Source organism: Mauremys reevesii, linkage group 6 (assembly GCF_016161935.1).
Source record: "Mauremys reevesii isolate NIE-2019 linkage group 6, ASM1616193v1, whole genome shotgun sequence".
In the NCBI taxonomy this organism is placed as follows: domain Eukaryota; kingdom Metazoa; phylum Chordata; order Testudines; family Geoemydidae; genus Mauremys; species Mauremys reevesii.
Window position 1 is genome coordinate 92,490,168 of NC_052628.1, and position 13,066 is coordinate 92,503,233.

Here is a 13,066-nt window from a genome sequence, read left to right on the forward strand (position 1 = left end):
TATTTTCAGGATTGGGGGCTTCAGTACCAATATTTAACAGAAACCACTGCATTAGTCTTCTTGTTAATTTGAAGTCTGGGAAAGATGTATGTTGTCATGAGTGTCAAAGTGTTTCTAAGTATATAAATATTTATGATGAGAAGGTAAATGTTAGTTTATTCTTGCATAAGTTTCTCAGTGTGTTTCTGCAGCATCTCATTGTTACTTCATTTATTTTTAAAACCACAGGTAATTGTCAATATAATTGCTTTGAAATTATATCTGAGTCAGTTTTACTTGAGCAGCACACACAGCTTGTGCTGGCCATCTGCACAGGAGTGAGACTCACCTGATTAGTTTAGACTGGAAATATATGGCTACCTTTCAATAGCCAAAGCATGACCTTTAAATACCTAGAGATATTGTGCAGCCTAGTGTTTGAAGTGTGTGCTTTCTAGTTCAGAGGCATTATGCAGCTGAGCTTTTAATTTTATTAAAATCCCTATTTTTCCTGTCAGTGCAGTAATAATTCTTACCATATGTAATATCATACAACCACCTCCCCAAGCACCTGTTCATGGCCAGAGGTCACTCTGAAGCACCTTCCCTGTTTCCATCTCTTCAGGACCCTTTAAAAACTCACAGTTCAAAGGTAGTTCAAAACAACTCCACAAAGAGTCCTGATTATTTAGTCCTCTGATACATACTGGCCCTCTAGGCCCCAAGCAGTTCAGCATCTCTCCCCTGATGAACCCCAAAATAACACAAAACACAAACTCACAGAGAGTCTCCATCCCAGCTGGCCTTTACAGGATCTTCTTTGCTTGGACAGGGTCCCTCACAGGCCTTCTCCCCTGAAGGCCTTCTCCCACTTACTCCTGCTTCTACAGCTTTTTTTCCACTGCTAAATCAGGGACCTACAAACATCTGCTGGCTCTCTGGAGTTACAATTTCCCTAGCCCCTGCTCTCTTAGAGCAACTTCTTGCTCTTTTTTTAAATCCTGGGAATCACCGTATTCAGCCCAGTTGCGGCTGACCCTGTAAACAGGGATGGTTTAGCCATAAACTCTCCAGCCCATGGGGCAAGCTGCCCTGTTACATCCCTTGTTAAGAAAGCATTTCATATGCAAAAAGAAACCATATTTGAACAAAACAGTTCAGCCCAGTCCTTCGGTATCCGCCTCCAAAGTGCTTTCCAAGGTTGGAGTGCTCTACATGGGGGCCTTAGGGACAGATAATGGGCACTTTCTATTAATGCTTAATTATTATTATTTATTTGTATTGTGGTAGTATCTGAGAGCCCCAGACCCCATTTTGATAGGTGCTATCCAAACACAGAACAAAAAGGTGGTCTCTGCCCCAGTATTTACATACACCTGTTTGAGAGTAGTTACACAGCTTTACTGCATTGGCTAGAATTTGACCCACGATATCTATAAAAAATGTAGAAAAGGTTAGTCAATGCAGCTCTGTTTTGTAGTGTAGAAGGAATGTTAACTCTGTTTCATAAGGCAAAGCCTGGGGCAAATCTGTGACATCATGAAACAATTTAGGCTACCCTTAATTATGGTGTAACTAAATAAGGGAGTCTGATCATAATGGTACCTTCTGGCCTCGAAATCTATGAGCTGTGGCCCCTTGTCCCAGGGCTGAATTTGTTCTGGAATATTAAAACCAAGGGCCAGATCCTCAGTTGGTGTAATTCATCATAACTCCATTGACTTCAACAGCCATTGGATGGCCTCATACCATAGGTGAATAGTGACCTTGGAGGTGAAAATCTATTTCATAATTATCAACCCCTCTAGGCAGCCGAACCCTTTGTCTTTCTACTTTGTTTCCCTCATGCTCTCACCTGCCTACAAACTGGCTCCTTTCCCCACCATGAAGACTGAGGTCTTGGAATGGACACTATATCTGTGCATTTGCATTGCTGTACTCATGCAGTTCTGGATTAGCATTCTGTGAATAATTTAAGGAAAAAATATAATGAAGTTCAATTATGGCTGACACACAGATTTCCAAATTCATGTGAGTAAATCTCCTTTGATGAGTTTTTCTATGGGAGTGATTATTATTGTGGAAGAAAGGGTGATCCGGAAGCTAACCTGGGATGCAGAAGACCCAGTTGCAATTCCTTCTTTCCCCACAGACATTCTGTATGACCTTGGATAAATCCTTTGTTTTCTGTTCTTCAGTTTCCCCATAAACTAGTAATAACAGTTTTATAGGCTTTATTGTCCTAGTGTGGAACCCTGCAATTCTCCCCCTCTCAGACTAGGTCTCAGTCTAGATCCTGGTAGCATTAGTGAGTTAATATTATTTCCTGGGCTGTAAGCCTGATCTCTGCTAACTAGACTGAAGGCTGTAAAAAGATCTCTGAGCAAACACATTTTAACATTTCTATGAATAGTTTATTTTTCCAGCTATTTCTGTGGACCCCTCACCAGTGTTTATAGGGGCATTCCTGAGTATAGTTAATGTCCACTGAGTATGGAAAAAAAAATTCATGTGTTTGCCAACAATATCTGTAACTGTATTAAGAAACACACTTTACAACGCTGCTACAGTGCTTCAGTGAAGACTCTGCTATGCCGATGGGAGAGCTTCTCCCATCAGCGTAGTTAATCCACCTCTGTGAGAGGCGGTAGCTATGTCTGCGGGAGAAGTCTTTCCGTTAACACAGTGCTGTCTACACTGGGAGTTAGGTCAGATTGTGACCTGGCTTTCCCCAGTACCCATAATCCAGTTAGCAGGAGCAAGCAGTAACATGTAGGGGACGAGAGCAGCCTCTATGAGAGGGTACATTCCCCACCCCACGTGAGTGGCAGGAATGGGTAGGGTGGGATGAGGTGTAGGCAGCTCCCCCCGCCCCCAGTACACTGGCAGAACAGGGGTACTTCCCCTGAATGCAACAGAGGGAAATTGCAGAGCAGAGGGTAACTCTCAGAATCATTGCTTCTTGGGCTGCTTCTGAGACTACCTCTTGCTCAGGGCTGATGTCTAAGCCATGACTGAGCCCTCAGGTTTGTAAGGGAAGAACACTGATTCAGTGTCATGCTTCCACAGCAATAGCTTATGAGAAACATGAATATTAGGATTCATTGCTATACTATATACTAAATATCTGATGTTCCCTAAATATTCTGTTCTATATAACTCAGTACCATTCTGCAGCTTACGGCTCAGCCTGTGGGGTTTAAGCCACTTGCTGCATGTTGGGGTCTTTGAAGTGGCTGCACCATGGAGTGGGGTAGGGGCACTGGAAGGAATTCTGGCTGCCTCAGAACTTCACTCGGAGCTGCCCATGTTGTAGCAGCAGCTCCACCTTCCTTTGAAAAGATGCAGCTTGTGCTCTCAACTGAGCCAGCCCTGCTCTGCAGACCAGTGCAGAGAGATAGAGTCACCCTCCCTCTCCCTGATCCCCTTTGGGAGGTTAGTGTCCCTGGCAGTACAAGCCATGAGCCATTCCTCCATGCCCCAGTGAATCTGTGCTCAGCCCTGAATGTACAACTGCACACCAGTACAAAGCCAGGCACAATATAGTCCTGACTAGGCAAAGGTTACGCCAAGAACCTGTCTAAGCCTGATGCTAATCATAGCCAGCAGAACTGAGTCAGTTCTTATGCAGTGAGTTTACATAAAGGGTTATATTCCCTGTTGCTAGCACTTCACCCTCTATAGTAAGCCCACAGATGCAATTCAGCTCAAGATGGGGTAGGGGAGGGGAGCTGACTGTGGCTGGTGGGATTATTACAACCTATTTCCTCATCTAGCAGTTGCAGAGCAGCTCTGCCCGCACTCCACAGCTTGGAAGAAGGACGTTGTCCTCCTGGATCCCCATAGAACTCTGTTGTCCTGTGCCGAAGCTTGTTTACATGGGCTTTGTACAGGAGAGAGGATTTGGGCCAGTTTAAATAACTCTCTAAATAAACTTATCCAGAGGGGTTGTCGGTAACTAATCAGGGATAGAGTGTGTGTGAAAAACCCATGTCAATGTCCGAGGAGAGCTCTGTTCCTTTCCTTAATCAATGTGTAAAGAGTGGAAGGGACAAGTGGTAGATCCTATTGGAGGAGGGTGAGTGGAAAGCTCTCCTCAGAGTTGCGGCTCCCTCCGTCATCCTTGCAGAATGATGTTTTACTGAGACGTGTTTGCTTGCACTTACATTGTGAGAGAGGATTTTTAGGTGAATACAATTTTAGGATAGACATAGTGAATATGAGTTTGCACTTGCCATTTAAGGATTTGGTTGCATGGACTTGATTAATTTGAATCCTTCATACAAACTTTCTCATTGCCTCCTCTTTGCTTTTTTCAGGCAGGATTCAGCAAACATATTCTCAATGATCCACACAAAGAAGGGAATGCCTTGCTCTTTTTAAAAATAGAAACATCTGTTTTTTAAATAAATTGTCATACACAGCACCCTCAGAGTTGGGTAGTAACTTTGGGCTGCTTTCTGTAGGAGATACTGATGGAAATGCAGCAACCCTGGGGATTCAACAGCAGGCTGAGAGTGCTAAAGGCCCTTGATATAAAGTGTCATATTTAAAAGATGGAATAATGTAACCAATTACAAATCTGCATATTGCTTTATAAATAATTCATACAGAAAAATTGAGGTAACCCTCTCTCTCAGAATCAAGGTGACAACAATACCCTCCTTCAGCTTAGAGCAACAACAGCCACAACACCTTGAAGTATCTCAGGTGGCCACTCTGCACAAAAAGAAGGTGGTGGTATTTAAAAACTGTCTTTCAATCCTTTTATACTTGGGCTGCAAGTAGATTTAAAATCTGATTTTTTTTAATTAGCCAGATTTTCTACCCCAGCCAATGTGCAGAAAGCAGATATAGTTCTGTCTGAACAATAAGTGCTTTAATTTGCGGTGAGGATCAAAATGAAATGATCTCCAAACCAAGAAACATAAGAACACAAGAATGGCCATTCTGGGTCAAAACAATGGTCCATTTAGCCCAGTATCCTGTCTTCCAACAATGGCCAATGCCAGGTGCTTAAGAGGGAATCAACAGAACAGGTAATCATCAAGTGATCCAAGCCCTGTCATCCACTCCCAGCTTCTGGTAAACACAGGCTAGGGACACCATCCCTGCCCATCCTGGCTAATAGCTATTGATGGACCTATCCTCCATGAACATACCTAGTTCTTTTTTTAACCCTATTATTATTTTGCTGAACATCCAACAATAAAGTCATGACAGCTAGTAAACAGAGGCAGTTGGGAAAGACTGTTGTCTCCTAGACCTAATCCTCTCATTCCTTCAAACTTCACATCCTTTTAAATAGCACACCAAGGGCCACATTTTCATATGTGGTCTCTAATTCTCTTCAGGAATTTATCTATTTTAAACTAAAGAAGTATAAATATATACTGCATTTTTCTTGCCATAAGCTGTACTTATTTTTCCTAGTTAAATCTTGTCCTTACATCCCCTGTTGGCTTTTCTCCACCTTTAACACTCTCCTTAAATCCTCTCCCACTCCTCTCTTCTCTTTTTACCAAGAACTTGCTGATTTGTTCAGGAGAAGATCAATACAACCTAGATTCCACACCATCCACATCAAGTTAGACACACAAGGTGGATTCCGTGAAGGGAGTTAGGCATTGCAACACTGCAGAGAGATGAGTATCTAAGAATGTGATCCACAAAAGCCAGTACACACTAGGTGTGCAACCACCTAAGCTAGCCAATGGGAGATGCCCATGTGCTAAGCCCTCCTCAACTCCCCTCTTTAGAATCATAGAATATCAGGATTGGAAGGGACCTGAGGAAAAGTGCCTCAAAGTTAAGTGTCTACGTCCAGACTGCAGGGAGGCACCTAGTTCTGCTAGCAATCGATGAACAGGAACCCCTTTCCTGGCTTAGGTGCCTATGTAGTTTCTTTTAGGAATGAGTTAGGCACCTTGCTTCACATAAATGACTGGAGGAGGAGGAGGTGGTACCCACCTTATAACTTTTAGATCTGGCCCCCTGGGCTAGTTAGGTGGCTAAACTCCTGTCTCTCCTATTCACATGTTTCAGTGCCTACTGGGTTCAGCGGGAGTTTTGTGGATCACAGTGGAGGATTAAGGTCCCTGTGTAACTTTGTGAATCAAGCCTTATGGCTTAATCCAGCAAAGCATGTAAACATGTGCTTCACTGTAAGGAATGGGTAGTTCCACTGATTTCAATCAGACTATATATATGTTTAAAGTAAAGCACATACTAACATTTTGCTGAATCAGCCTATGCACACCTATGCTAGCCTATGAACACGTATGTTTTTATTACTGTTACCCTTTTCCTCTCTCTCTCTCTCTCTCTCTCTCTCTCTCTCTCCTGCTACTGTTTGTTAAACTCATTGGTTACATCTTGTCTTAAACTAGATTGTAAACTCTTTGAAGCATGGTGTGATGATTTGAGACTATCTGTACTGTTTATGAATTCTTTGTAAGATTGTGAACTCCCTTTGTATCTTTACTAAGCTGAAAACTCCCTTTTGAATGTGTGGGCTAGTTACCCTCTCCGTGATCTCCTTTCTTCCATGCTGGACTGAAATTCCAAGGTGTAGTGATACAGAGCTGACAAGAGCCTTTTGTTAAGTACTATCAACACCTGCATAGGCCTTATCTGGGGAGAATGAAAAAGAGTAACTGCATCCCAGGGGTAATCAACTTTCTCCATCTTCCCTCACCAGGGGAATAGGGGCAAACATTCTTCAAGCAGGACAAAGAGACAGGGACCAAAGCAAGAAGATATAAAAGGACTCCAAAGCGGAAGACTCAGAGAACCACACAGGAAGTTTATTTGGGAGAGGGGTGGGGGTCTGGGGGATGGACCTGCCAAGGTACAGGAGGTGAGCCGGAGGGAGGAAAGCTCCATGTTTCAAAACCCAAGCCAAACACTGTGAACGGAAAGACCCTGCCTGGCCTCAGACCACTCTGAGTCCAACCCAAATAATTCTCTGGAATGTTGAGGAAACTGTGGAAGGGAAATGTATACAAGGTTTATTATTTTTGTATAGATCTATGTGTTTCCCTTGCTATTTAATAAAGAGCAATGGTGGTTTAGAATCTTGTGCAAAGTCTGCCTATCTGTCTGTGTTATGTGCTATGCCTTATCACATGCACGTTAAAGTGTAACCCAGAAGGCTCACACCTTTAATAGGATTCTGGGAGAGGGTGTGTTTGTGCTTCGGGGTATCTAAGGGGTCAGCACTCATTCCAGAGTGCTGGGCATGGTCTGTATTCTCAGGAAGGGGTCCTAGATACAGGATCTGCACCCTAAGAGTGTGCCTAGCAACCCTGAGACAGAGACAATTCAGACTCTGGGAAGATTAATAATGCAATAATAAAATAAAAGACTAATAAACAGGCAATTTAAAGTTAACACTAGTGAATGAATACTTAGCTATTACTTATATTCTGATAGCATGTCATCAAGTGTGGGTAAAAAACACATCAGTCTGAAAACTAAATCCACAGAAGAAAGCACTGGGAGAAAATATATGTTGGAGAGAACACAGCAGAAATCCTTCTATTTTTTCCTTTTATATTTACTGATTAAAAAAAACATCTGGTTCAGAGTGAAAATACATGTGCATTGGTGTTTTTGCCAGCAGAGGTCACAGCAACACAACACATTACAGTAGTCATAACAGAGAAGCTACGATATTGAAAGTTAAAACCAGTGTGATTTGTTTACTTGAAACCTGACCATTTACAAATAATTTATGTTCAATACCTTGTATTTGTTTTATGAGGTTTTTTTAAATAATGTTTTTATTAACCAGAACAAATAATTAATTAACAGAAATGTGAGGGTTTTGTTGACAGTGTTCAGTGTAATACCAGCACACTAACACTGTTGTTCTGTGGCTATATAAAAAGAAACTGAGGAATAAGGAACTGAAAAGGTCATGTGACAAATCTAATGACTAGAACTGGGCAAATTCTACAGCAATTTCTCTCTAACATTTGTTTGAATTTTGAATGAAATTATTTCAGATGTGTTCACCAGGGAATGAGTTTACTGGCCTCAGTGTTTCATAAATTGACAGGGGTCAGATGGACCATTAGGTAATCTAGTCTGACCTGTGAAACACAGACTATTGACTTTCATCTAGTTACTCCTATATTGATCCCAGTAATGTGTAATGTTAATAGAAACAGCAAACCTCACTAAAATATTGGCAAATATTCACAGAAAGCAAACTTTCAACTCATAAACATGAGCTTTTGCACTCACAACCTGATTCTAAGAGTTACACTCATACAGTCAGGGAAGAGGAACAATATGCCACTTGACCAATGTCCAAACTAACCAATCAGTTCAGCCTGAATTTTACATTTTGCCTGATCAGTACTCATCTCCAACCAGCTACAGACTAAGAATCATTCCCAGAAACGATATCAGTTTCCAGTAACAAATAAACAAACTAAGCCACTTTCAGAAAATTCATAACCAGAAAAAGATGAAATTCATCGTGTAGGCTCATCCTTATGACTTATGCACCAAGTTCTACAAAGAACACAGCAGTGTTCTAGTTCCAGTTAACTGTTCCCAGTGGCCCAAACAAACATCACCCAAAGAGATTGATTAAAGTGAAGGCTGAAACTTCTATTATGTATGATGTAACAAAGCTAGGAGAAGAACAGCCAGGTGTCTCCCCCCCGAAACTACCCAGCAAGACAAGTCCAGTCCAGTTTCCAAACAAACCACCCACCATCAAAGCAAAGAAATCCTAAAGAGGAAGTAGCTGCCAGCCCCTTCCTATGAAATCTATCCAGGGATCAGGACCAAGACCCCCCAGATTCCACCTTACCCTTCCCTCATGCAAGGGATAAGTATTGAAATGTGAAATGCCTCTTTTTGCAACTGAACACTGAAGCCCTTGCCTTGTCATGCAATACACAGCAAGGGTCCAGCCATATGCTACCCAAACAGGGACTGCCATGGCAATTCTGACTCCCTGCTACCTCAGGAAATCTACACTAGATACCTGCCAAACAGTTGCAAAAAACAAACATCCCTCCCACCCCCTCTAGCCAAACTTCCTGTGTGCTGTAAGAAAGACTAATAACACCCCACAGCTAGCTGTCAAACAAACCCCAGAGAAGGGTGGATGGGACAAAGGGCTGGTCCACACTAAGAAGCGGGGTCGAACTAGGGTACGCAAATTCAGCTACGTGAATAGCGTAGCTGAATTCGAAGTACCCTAGTTCGAACTACTCACCCGTCCAGACGCCGCGGAATCAAAGTCCGCGGCTCCAAGGTCGACTCCGCCACCGCTGTTTGCAGTGGTGGAGTACCGGAGTTCGAACTATCGCTTCCGGAGTTCGAACTATCGCGTCCAGATTAGACGCGATAGTTCGAACTCCGAGAAGTCGAACTCACCCCGTCGACCCGGCTCGTAAGTGTAGACTAGCCCAAAGAAAGCAGGTATGAATGGCAGCCCATACCCAGCAAGAGAAATACAGGTTGCCTGATTGTTAAGAGATGAAGTAGTGAACTCTGAGATATTAAGATAACTGTTTTATTATTATTGTCTCCATTTTAGTCTTAAATGGGGCTGTAATTTTAGTATTCTATGATGTGCCAGAGATATATCGCAAAATCCCATCACCCTGTTTTTCTATATCTCTGCCTAAGCAGTGGCCATTTCTACCATGTTTACAGTACAGGCTAACATTTTTGAAGCTATCCTCCATTGTTTGAAGGTATCTTTGCATTTTTGTTCCTTGTTCCAAGGCCCCTACATAGCCATCCTGTTGGTATCCTCAGCTGCATGGCCCAAGATTCAGTGCACACACTTCTCCCTTCTCCACATCTGCCCCACCCCAGGGGTACAGCTCAATGAGGGATGGAATGTAAGGGGGGGGTCACATATCCAGAAATGTGAGTTTAGGGACAGGGGAGGAAAAGGGGAAAATTGCATATGACGATTTCCTGTTAAATGGTGTAGCGTGGCTTGGTGCTGTGCTCTAAAACAGTGGTCCCCAACCAGGGGTCTGGGGCCCCCTGGGGGACTGTGAGCAGGTTTCAGGGGGTCCTCCAAGCATGGCCAGACTCACTGGGGCTCAGGGCAGAAAGCCGAAGCCCAACTGCATGGGGCTGAAGTCCGGGGCCCTGAGCCCCGCCAACCAGGGCTGAAGCCAAAGCCTGAGCAATGTAGCTTTGCAGGGCCCTGGTGGCACAGGGCTTCAGGCAATTGCCATGCTTGCTACCCACTAATGCCGTCCCTGGCTTTTATATGCAGAAGAACAGATGTGACACAGGTAGGGTGTGGAGTTTTTATAGATTGGGGGATGGGGGCTCAGAAAGAAAAAGGTTGAGAACCCTTGCTCTAAAACATCAGAAACTTGCCCCCAGTTGAGATAATTGGATTAAATATATTTGTATTTTATATAGGGAAAGTCCTCCCCTGCCTTCAAAAGAAATGATATCCCCATTTCCAATGCATGGCATTTCCCTCCTGTGCTGACAAACCAAACGAGTTAAAGTAATGTCACACAATCCCCTGCTGGGAGGCTAAGATCTCCTTTTATATAAATCCTTCTGCAAATATTCCTCTAGTCTACTGATCTGTCTCTAACTATTGCTGCATTTTTGTTGAGCAATGTATTTCTATTGAATTATGTCAAAGTCGAGAGTATATAGAGGAAATGGTAAATAAAATCAGCTTGTCCTGGATTTGGAATCAAATTTCAACTGGATAAGTCACTGCTCTGCTGATTTCCCCTTTGAAAGCCTCATTGCTATGTAGTGCTGTGTGCCCTGAACATTGTGTCTCTCTCACCTGGCCACAGTATTAGCTTCATTTTAATGGCAGATGAACTGATCTCTTGTGTAATGAAGGTATTTCTCCTGTACAGACAGCCGGAGAAAGACATATGCAAAATGTGAATGTGTCTTTAAAATTCAGTTTAATCTTATCTGGCACCACACACTAGAAAATGTTGTCGTCATAACTATATGGCTATTGCAGGATGCCACTTCAAGGCAGTTAAGAGTGGTTAGGTGCCTTATGTGGGTGCATTTCCATAATTTAACATGTCAGGATTTCTTTTAAGTTTAACCTTAATCCTGAATTTCCCAAGTTTGTTTTGAAGATTACTACAACATTCCTGTAATCTCTCTCCTGCCCCCACCCCAGTTTACTGATACATATGCTCAATTTGTACTTCCATTTAATGTAGGTTTTCCTTGGGATTATAGAGAGAGAATCTATAAATATTGAGGTATTGAGCTTTTGGATGAAGGTGGCTGATACATGTGAAGTATTATTATAGGTTCGATAGATGAATCTTGTGATTTAGTGACACATCTGAACGTTGCCAGCACTAATAATGCAGGTTAAGCGAGAGAGAGAGAGAGAGAGAGAATGTGTGTGAGTTTGCATGTGTAAAAAGACCACCATTGGCCTCCGTTTCTGCCCCTTTACACAATCTATTGATATGTACATCTTCTCTACTGCATCTTCTATCTTCTGGAACAGCTTTTGTGCATCTTTCTGCCTTATCAATTCCCCACTGAATTTGAAAACTTATCTGAAAACATATCTTCTCCCTGGCCAGTAGGGAGTCTTGATTTCTTTCAACCACTCCTGTTTATTATTTTTTTACTTTGCAACTTTATTATTTAAGCCAGTAAGACAGTTAAAATATGAACAAGATTTCTCCCTGTGTATCTTATCCACATGAGAAATCCCATTGACTTCAGCCAGTTATTTGCATGCAGAAGGTGAGCGGGATTTGCCCCTCCTTCTGTGCATTCTATGCGTGTGCGCACTCTTTCTCTCATGGAGTGATGGCCTTTTTGCATTGGTTTTTCAGCAGCAAGTGATTTCACAACTGCCGCGATGAGTAAAATTTAAACAGATATTTCCTGTTTAATCATGTAATGTCTTATTTATACAATGAGAATTTTAGTTTTAAATATTTAACTTGTTTCTGGATTCACTCAGCTCTTGTGCTCTTTGTTCTGCCCTCACATTTGTTATACATTTCCCTGGTTGGATGCCATTATTAAAAGTCTCAGCTTCAAAATAATTTATTCTACACAACATTCAAAAAGAAAGGTTTGTTTTAAAGATGACCAGTTGGTCTGTTTAACAAAAAGAGAACTAATTGGAATCTTGTTGGTTCACATTTCAATTTATTCCAAGCCTTTCAGATGAAATATGCTTCTTAAAATGTAAAACAACAACATTCCAGAGTCAACGAAGCAACAGAACTCAGTGGACAGTTCATTCTTCTGCCTAGAGCTTAGCAAGACTCAAAGGGGATTGGATATTCATATGATATGAATATCCAGAATTATTACAGTTTAATTCTAATAACAGTTTGGGAAGGGAAGAAAACATCATGTGTCAGGGCTTAAACCAATTCTAATTATTAAGGATTAAGATGAGATCTTCTTATAGAGCAGATTACCACACATCTACCTTCAATAGAGTTTGTTGCAGCTTCCTCTGGAGCATCTGGATCTGGCAACTTTTGGAGACAGATGGACCATGGGTTGGTTTCAGTATGGCACTTCCCATGTTCCTATATCAGCCCAACTCATGTGCCTAGTCAGGGACGGTGCCCAATTCAATACTCACTGATGTCACTGGCAGTATCTCCATTGATTTATCTTGGTGTAGAATGGGGCATTTGGTGAAATGGCTGCTTGAAACAACTTTGGGAACTTCTAGCATTCAACACAGTACACTGCCCGAGAGCATTCTTAATGATCTGTAATAGTTTTTATGCAAGTGTTCCAATGCAAAAAGAGTAATTTAAATGTCTGGGTCAAATCCAGTCACCCAGCTCTCCTTCCAAGCAGCTGATCTGGATGCTAGGGAAGTGAAAAGAGGAAGGAAGGACAATCTGAGGATGCAGTAAATGTCATGGCCTTAATAGGTACCCTGAGGTGGGAGGCGAAGGGAAGATCGGTCCCCCCCTCACCATTTGTCCATCATTACAAACACTTCCTTTTTTCCAGAGCCACATTATCAGGATAAATTATATGTCATCCCCGTCTGTTCTGATAAATAGATTCCACTGTATCTATAACATACCATATAATAGAATAGGATTAT